Below are 8,553 nucleotides of genomic sequence, written 5' to 3' on the forward strand. Positions count from 1 at the left end.
CAGAACTTTGAACTTTAAATATTAAATACCTTTATTAATTACGTTGAAAACAGTTAATAATTAGAAAAAGAAAGCGCAATCAATCAACTATTGACATGCATAGTTGCAAATTGCTATATTATTTCAATTTCCTTGTATTTTATTTTTATATGCAAACTTGAATATATTTATGATTTCCTAATTAAATTTTAAAGATTGTTTTAAAATTATAAATGGTGTGAAATACATTTGTGATTGCACACCAGCTTGCTTTACAAGTTACTAAATAGACAAAGTTATAAACCATTTCTCTTAAAGAGAATAATTTAATATATGGGGATGGTACAAATCGGGGTGCTTCAGTGACAATTTATTCGCTTGTACGGAGATAATTCAGATTAAGTGGGTTCCCAGTGGAAATGGATGTTTCTCACCAAAATGTACATAAATATTTTTTATAGTTTTAGAAAACTTGAAGTAAATATTATATATCACGCAATACACATACAATAAACGATTGTATAAAGATAAATTATTGAGAATATAGCGACTGGCGTAGCCTTATTAAGATGCACCTATATAAGAGAAAGCTACTTTAAAAGTATTTGTTGGTTTACGACGATTACACAAAAATTCATTGATCTCTCGGATATAAACGACTTATTTTAGTAACGTGCATTAAAATAAAAATAAAATAAAATACTTTATTTATCACGTAGGCAAACAAAGTTGCACTTATGATACCTCAAAACAAAGCATAAGAATAATTATTATTATTTATAAACAACTATTAAAATTACTTATATAACTATGGACATTTTAAATTAGGGATAAAATTTATAATAAAGACAAGGTAGAAACCGAAGTACCCAGGTCGGGCTGGCAGGTAGGGGGAAATAGAAGGATAACGCGTCGCGATCCTCACCGGCGAGGACATGAGCCCTAACCTAGCTAACTTACCAGCCTTTCACTAGCTACCTAAGTGATGACTACCCAAAGAAGAAAGGCAGAAAAAACTCCGGGCTTTCTTTTTTGTCATCAATTGTTCAGTACATCTTTTGTTTTTTTTTCCAATTCTTTCTTGTACATAGTCACAATAGTTATATATAATATATAAGCTAATGCACGCACATCACCGTTAACATGGGATAAGTTTAAATCCAATCGTTTAAACCTGGAGCGGATTAGTCTATTAGGTAACTGTTACACGAATATATTAAAATTTAAAATAATTATTGACGATTTATATATTCTATATTTATAAAAGTTGTTCAAAGTAATATGACATAAGAAGAATTCACTAAAATATCCAATTATCCCTTCGAAGAATGAATCATGTAGCCTCGTTCAGTTCCCTTTTGTCGAAGAGTCCTGGCTTCTTGATGCTCTCTGCTAGTTCTGGTTCCTTTTACCAAAGATCCTTCGCTTCTTCAGTACCTATGGTAGGGGCTTCGCCGAGGAATGTCTCTTCTGTGTACACAACATTCTTCTTTATTCCCGTGCCGTGAAGCTAGCAAAGATTTAAAAACCATTAATATCTTAAAAGTGAAAGAGTCTTGTGAATAAATGAAATATGCAGTAATATTGAATATAGCTTAATTAAGAACCTATATAATTAATGTATTTAAATTGGGTAGTTGTTTTTTTTAATTGATTACTTAAGAGGACCTATAGGTGTTTTTTTATGAGCTATAAATAAATTTGAATTTAGATTATGTTTTACAAAAAGACTATTGACTGTTACAAATAAAATGATCACAATTTTAAACGACCTCTTAAAAGGAGGATGGTACTCAATTCGTCATAATTTTTTCACTATTTTTTGTAATCAGTTAATAAAAAATGTAGACAAATTCTGCAATTGTATAATAGACACGAACAGACAAGAAAATTTATAAAATGCTGATACTCACCCAATCCCACCGGGATAGGTTAAATCCAAAACTGCAGTGGAAGAACTCGTGGTGCTGGTCGTGGAACTCCGCAGGGTTCTACCACGGCTGCCACCACTGCGGCTTGAACTTTACGCCAGAGTGATCAATGATACAATGGCAGTAGTTGTAGGTGGCAACCGTGTAAAACGGAGCTAGAAAGTATTATCTTATTATTAGAATAATTCAAATGTCTCTTTTTATATAAATACTAGCTTCCGCCCGCAGCTTCGCCCGCGTGGATTTCGGACTTCAAAAATGGAGCCGGTCGCGAACGTTCGAGAATGTTCGTTTTACGAAGCTACTCGCTGGGTGATTCGCTAGCCTCTAGGTACCAAGCAAGCCGCCTGCCTGTGCGTTCGCGACCTTATATATATACAGAAATAATCCTTATAGCATGATTCAGTATTCACGCATGATGGCTTATTATTAGCGTATCTCATGTATAACTTTGGTGTTTCTATACCGATTTCTATGATTCTTTTTTATGGAATATTTAATAATGTTAACTTTTTAATTAGGGATGACTGAGAGTGTTATAAACGTAAGAGTAGACAAATATAATGAGAAAGCTTCGAAATACTAAGCTATCGGGAGTTACACGTGTTATTGTGAGTCAACCATAAAAGATAGACATATGCTGTCGTGGGATATTTTTTACATAATTTTGAGGAGAACATTTCCGTGATACATGATTTCTGTGTAGCTTTAACCATTAAGGTTGCACACACGACGGAAGCTTAAAAAATGGAGTAACTTCTCCCGTTTTCCCAACATTTCCCTTCACTGCTCTGCTCCTGTTAATTGTAGCGTGATGAAAAGTATACTATAACCAGCACAGGAGTATGACAAATAATTGTACCAAGTTTCGTTAAAATCCGTCGAGTAGTTTTTGTTTCTATAACGGTTATACAGACAGACAGACAGACAAAAATTTTACTAATTGCATTTTTGGCATCAGTATCGATCCCTAATCACCCCCTGATAGTTATTATTTTGGAAATATATTTCATGTACAGAATTGACCTCTCTACAGATTTATTATAAGTATAGATAGATAGATTGACATTGCAAAGTACCTTCAACTGATGTGAAATATAAAAAAAAATCACAAACAACAGAGTTTGTGTGTGGATCTGAGCAAATATTCTGGCATGTCGAATTGTTTCTTTACATTATGTTGAAAAGTCTATTATTGGGCATCATATAATAATAAATTAAATTCTGATAAACTACTATCGACCGTGGAACAATACACAACACACTTAAACTCCAACCTAACATCTTGAACTGCGTCTGATAAATATATTTACAAAGTATAAAATTTAAAATTGTTTTTTTATCTACCTACCCCAATGCAGTGAAATTAAGAAGAGCCACGGGGTATGATATAGACGATGGATCAGTTAGGTGGTGTAGTCCTGGATATAAAGACTTGTACCGAGACCAATGTCCACAGGTTCAAATCTCAAGGGCACACACCCCTGACTTTTTTAAAGTTATGTGTGTATTCTTTGTGAATTATAGCTTGCTTTAACGGTAAAGGAAAACATCGTGAGGAAACCTGCATACCCGAGAAATTCACTATAGGAATTTTCGAGGGTGTGTGAAGTCTACCAACCCGCACTACAGTGTGGTGAACTAAGGCCTAACCCCTCTCAGTAGTAGATGAGGCCCGAGCCCAGCAGTGGGACAGTATATATTACAGGGCTGATATTATTATTATCTCCCGAGACGGTGCTTTTTTTGCGAGGATAAACCCCGAGTGAATTTAAGTTTTCTAGTAGTATGTATGCCTAATAATTTAGAACCGATCTATATCTCTTTATAAGAATATTTTTCACATTCACCATGTAGACGAATACCAATGGGAACTGCAGAAAGAACCACAACAATCCATACTCGTTGAATTGGTAGTACACCATAGAAGGGTTCCCGTTGAGGATTTAGCAGGTCACGAATGCGGAGAAGTAGCCTGTGACGATCAAAGAGATCACTCCCACCATGATCTGATGGCGTTCTAGCTCTGATGTTATCCATCTGTTGGGCTGGATCTCCCACTCGTGTGCTAGATGTTTTCTATTCATGTAGAAATACCACTGGGGATAATGATTAGAGCTATATTTGAGGAATATATTGAAGGCTATAAATGTCTGCTACCGTTTTAACTAATGCTTATTTCCAATAAAGGAAGTTTCCTCAATTCTAATAGGTTAAAATAATATCATGTCACAAAGTTACAGTGGCTAAGTACGGTTGTATTCTACGTGAAGATCATTCAAGTTACTGATAATAATTTGATATATTAGTGTGACGGATGCAATACCACAATACTTCATAATTCATATATTCGCAAATTTGCTATTATTCATGGTCAGGCGTTGTGCTAAGACTATCTAAATGACCTTCATCTTGATTTGTTATGTTTACGCGATCGTAGGTAGATATCGTAACTTTGACTTTTCAGATGACCAACGTGTTAATCCGTCCTGTAACTAAGAAGTCTGCAAAGTCTTCGAAACGTTGGGAGAAAATAATAATATAATAATCGCGATAAAATCCGCATAACAGTTTATTTTAATGACCTTTATCTTATGATTTATGTGCAAAAACCTTGGTTAGATTAAGTATATTTTGAATAAAAACAACTTCATAAATACTGTACTACAAATAGCGAAATTATTGTAAGCCAAGAATAAATTAAAATTTCAAAGACTTGACGTCTGAAATACTTTAGAACAAGTCTATACAAAACCAAACCGTAGACGCATTAAGAAGATTAATAATGTCGTAATTAAAACAGAAAATTTGTAACAAATCGATATAAAGTGATCTCGATATAACGAAAAGATATCGTTATTTGTGAACGGTATATCGAGGGACATCATTGTAAGCACAATAATTTTATTGATTAAAATTAAATATATGATTGTTGGTTTAATAATGTGAGAAATAATTACAACATTTTTTAATCTGACGAATAACTTTTGTAAATGAAGCAAAAGATTAGGTTATATTCATATCGCGTGTTGCACAAAAGCCTCCTTCTTTTTTACAAGTATGTATGTAAAGGTCACCCACTTTTCGCCAAGTACGTTCTATCCTATGATGTGATAGGGTGCGAGCCTATCGCCATATCGGACACGAATTCCAGACTTCGGGCTGATACTGAGCAGAAAAACCCCAATATCACTTTTCCCGACCCGAGATGCAAACCCAGGCCTTCAGAGCGCTGCCGTACGGCGCATGCAGTATAACTAGGCCACCAAGACAGTCTGCTTAACGAGGTTTTTATAATAACGAGACTGGCAATGCGAAGATAAAATGTACATATAGGTGTTGGTGGCGACAAAGTTTACAGACTTTGTTGTGTAAAACTCGAAGCATTATTAAATTTTACATAAATTAAATTGAAAGTATCGAAATTCGCATAATTAACCACCGACCGAAGATTTTATCAATTAAGGAAAAATAAAAAATTCAGATACGATTTAATTTCTAAAATCACAACAACGCTTTTATCTTCAATGGCATAGTAATTAAAATTTCATCTACAATATTCTTGATGACCCTTTCATTGACTATAACTTAAATGTAAAAATCCTCCAATCAAGAAATACATGCCGAAGGATACGGTATGTGCTGCTATGAATATGTAGTTGTCCATCTTCAAGTTTTCCGAAGTGAACAGCTAGTAGATCTCCTCGGCCGTCACGTTGCTCGTCTAGGTGTGTCCTGCGATCTGCTTCAGGGCTGTTACTAGGATCACCATCCATTCTCCTAAAAATTATACATAACTGCTTTCATTACGACAAAGCTCTTTAAATAAAGATTAAAAATAACTACTTTCACTGTGTTTATTTATTTTGAAAAGGCCTTGTTATTCCTTTAAAATATGATCAGTACACATTTGCTCTAGTATTAAATCCGCTATTATACAAATGTAAGTATATAAAGTGAAATTAAAGACTAATGTTCTTCTCGTCGATTTCTATCTGGAGGGGTTTGTAACATATGATACATCTATTTTTATGCGTGCTGCAGAGTAAAATGGCGTAGTGATCACCACGATGGTCTGTCAACAGCTACTGAAGAATATTAAGTATGCCATGTGGACTATGGCCACCGTCTATGATGTCTCGAGTTATTAAAAGTTTTAATATACTCAAAATCAGCAAACAGTGTCTTCCACTCAATCTGTTTGGTAGTAGAAATATACATGTGGAGTATCCATTTTACCCAAGACTTGCATAGAAAAGACTAAAGACCTGCATACAAAAGGTTAAGTATCATAGGAGATATTTCCCTTATCACAAATTAAAAATATAAATAATTAAATGTAGCAGCTAGTATTACGTAATACGTGCTAATTATGTCTAATAAAATTATATGGAAAAAAAATTATCCCGGAAACTCCTTCATGCGGGCGGAGCCGCGAGCAAAAACTAGATATTTTTAAATTTTGTTACCTAATGAATTAATTAAGTGTTAAAACAATATCGATAGCATCTATTATCAGTGTGATCTTAGAATTATAGATACATGTTTAGTTCCTGGTGCAGATGTATTGACACAGGTGCCTTAACGATTACGGAGATATGGCAAAACATGACCGTGGGATATCGGCGTCGTACTGATAAGAAAGGATTAGGGACGAATTAAACCAGGTGTAGAAGAATAATAATTTATAGTGTGCATTTTGTTAATTTATGCATCACGTTTTTACTATTGTTTTATGTTATTTGTATTCTAATAGGTATATTTTATCGCACGAATCTTTACCCTCTTAGATGTAAACTGCAATTTAATTATTTCATTATCAAATAATCATTTTATATTCAAAGCGTCTAAAATCATTTATTTTATACTAAGTCCGTTTCAAACTTACGTGAATATACACACACACACTCTCGCCCTTTATTCCTGAAGAGGCGAAACTGCTGCACTTATCTTCCTCCATGTATATTCCGCCCCATGATGAGATAGGGGCCGTGTCTATCGCCATTTCGGGCACAAATTACTGGTATGGTAAGTATTAATTTACTGGTGGTAGATCTCTCATATGCGAGAATCCTTCTAAGTAGATAGCACCGCAATGTCTATTAATTGTAATGCAACGCGTACTCACTGTTGAGTTTCGGTTCGAAAGACATTGTAGCCAGTGTAACTATTGGAAATAATGAGACTTAACATGTCATGTCTCAGGATGGCGAGTACAATGTAATACCAAACAATACTTTATAATTTAAGGAGTTGGATGGTATCTCTACTGATTATGGGCAGTCGTATCGCTTATCATCAGGCGATGACAAGCTCATCTCGTCATCCAAAGCAATAGTAAAAACCAAATATATAATTAAACTTTCCAGAGAATTGATAATATGACAATGACATCAAATAAAGTATTTGTTTATTTGCCTGACTGTGCAAAATTATGGCTCTATTGACGAATTAATTATAGCTGATTTTATTCAGATAACGTGTCACGTAATTATTCCGGTAATATCAAGTCATTCGTTGTTATCATAACATCGACTGATCGTCCAGGTGTTCATACTGACGTTATATGGTATTGCAAATCATTGCAAAAGGGTCTTCTATAACCAGCTAATTATATTTACGTTCACATGATTAAGTAAATTTGATATCTACAGTCTGTGAATTGCACATACATCACGTATTTATCCCCGAAGGTGTATGCCGAGGCGCAAACTTGTCACCCACTTTTCGCTAAGTGGGTTCCGTCCCATGATGTGATAGGGGGCGAGCCTATTGCCATATCGGGCACGAATTTCAGACTCCGGGCTGATAATAAGCAGACAAACCTAAATATCACTCTACCCAACCCGGGATTCGAGCCCAGGACTTCAGAGCACTGCCGTACTGCGCATGTATTACAACTACGCCACCGACGCAGTCATAATTTGTGAATTGCGTCGAACGCTAATGTTATGCCGGCCTACTTTATTGCTAGTTCAGCAGACGAACTTGTACATTTTTCCAAACGAGACATAATTCATATTAGTTGTCACCGTAGAGACTACGTGCTATTTTCCTAAACTTGCCCTTATCCCACTCCTATGGGGTCGACGCAATACTTTTTCGGAGGCCTTATTTTCTATACCACACTTCATTTTGACAGTGCGTAGGAAACTTGTAACACATCACGCCGCGCTTAAGACAGTATAATTTAGACTACAGAATATTATTTCATCTAATTTCACAATAACGTTACATATCCGTGTTAGGAGTTTATATACTCTCATTGACAATAACGCCCTTGGTAGTGGTAAAAGAGATATCGCTTAATCTTTAAGCCTGTTCGCCTATATAACGAGAACTTCCTCTGGAAAATTTAATTCAGATCATATGAAGGCGTAACGTAATTACCCTAAAAGTTTTCTTATTTCAAAATTTTTATGCAGATTGAAAAAACATTGGATTGATAGTCCGTCGTTAGCTAGAAAAATCGGTGTCTAATAAATATGGTAGTCTGCATTCGACGTAGCAGTCAATTTTCATGAATGCGAGAATAGATCATTCAATTATAAAGGGTTCTTTATCGTCTGTTTTAGATGAAATGGCCGATCCGATTTCTTATACGAACACGTCAAAGTGACCCGTGGTGGTACGTGGAGTGGGG

At 35.1% G+C, this 8,553-nt stretch overlaps 1 pseudogene; it reads right to left on the minus strand.

The window, feature by feature from the left end:
• Positions 1-1,970: 1,970 nt before the first annotated feature.
• On the minus strand, positions 1,971-7,063 carry LOC115450643 (annotated as a pseudogene).
• Between the last annotated feature and the right edge of the window lie 1,490 nt (positions 7,064-8,553).

Source organism: Manduca sexta, chromosome 20 (assembly GCF_014839805.1).
Source record: "Manduca sexta isolate Smith_Timp_Sample1 chromosome 20, JHU_Msex_v1.0, whole genome shotgun sequence".
In the NCBI taxonomy this organism is placed as follows: domain Eukaryota; kingdom Metazoa; phylum Arthropoda; class Insecta; order Lepidoptera; family Sphingidae; genus Manduca; species Manduca sexta.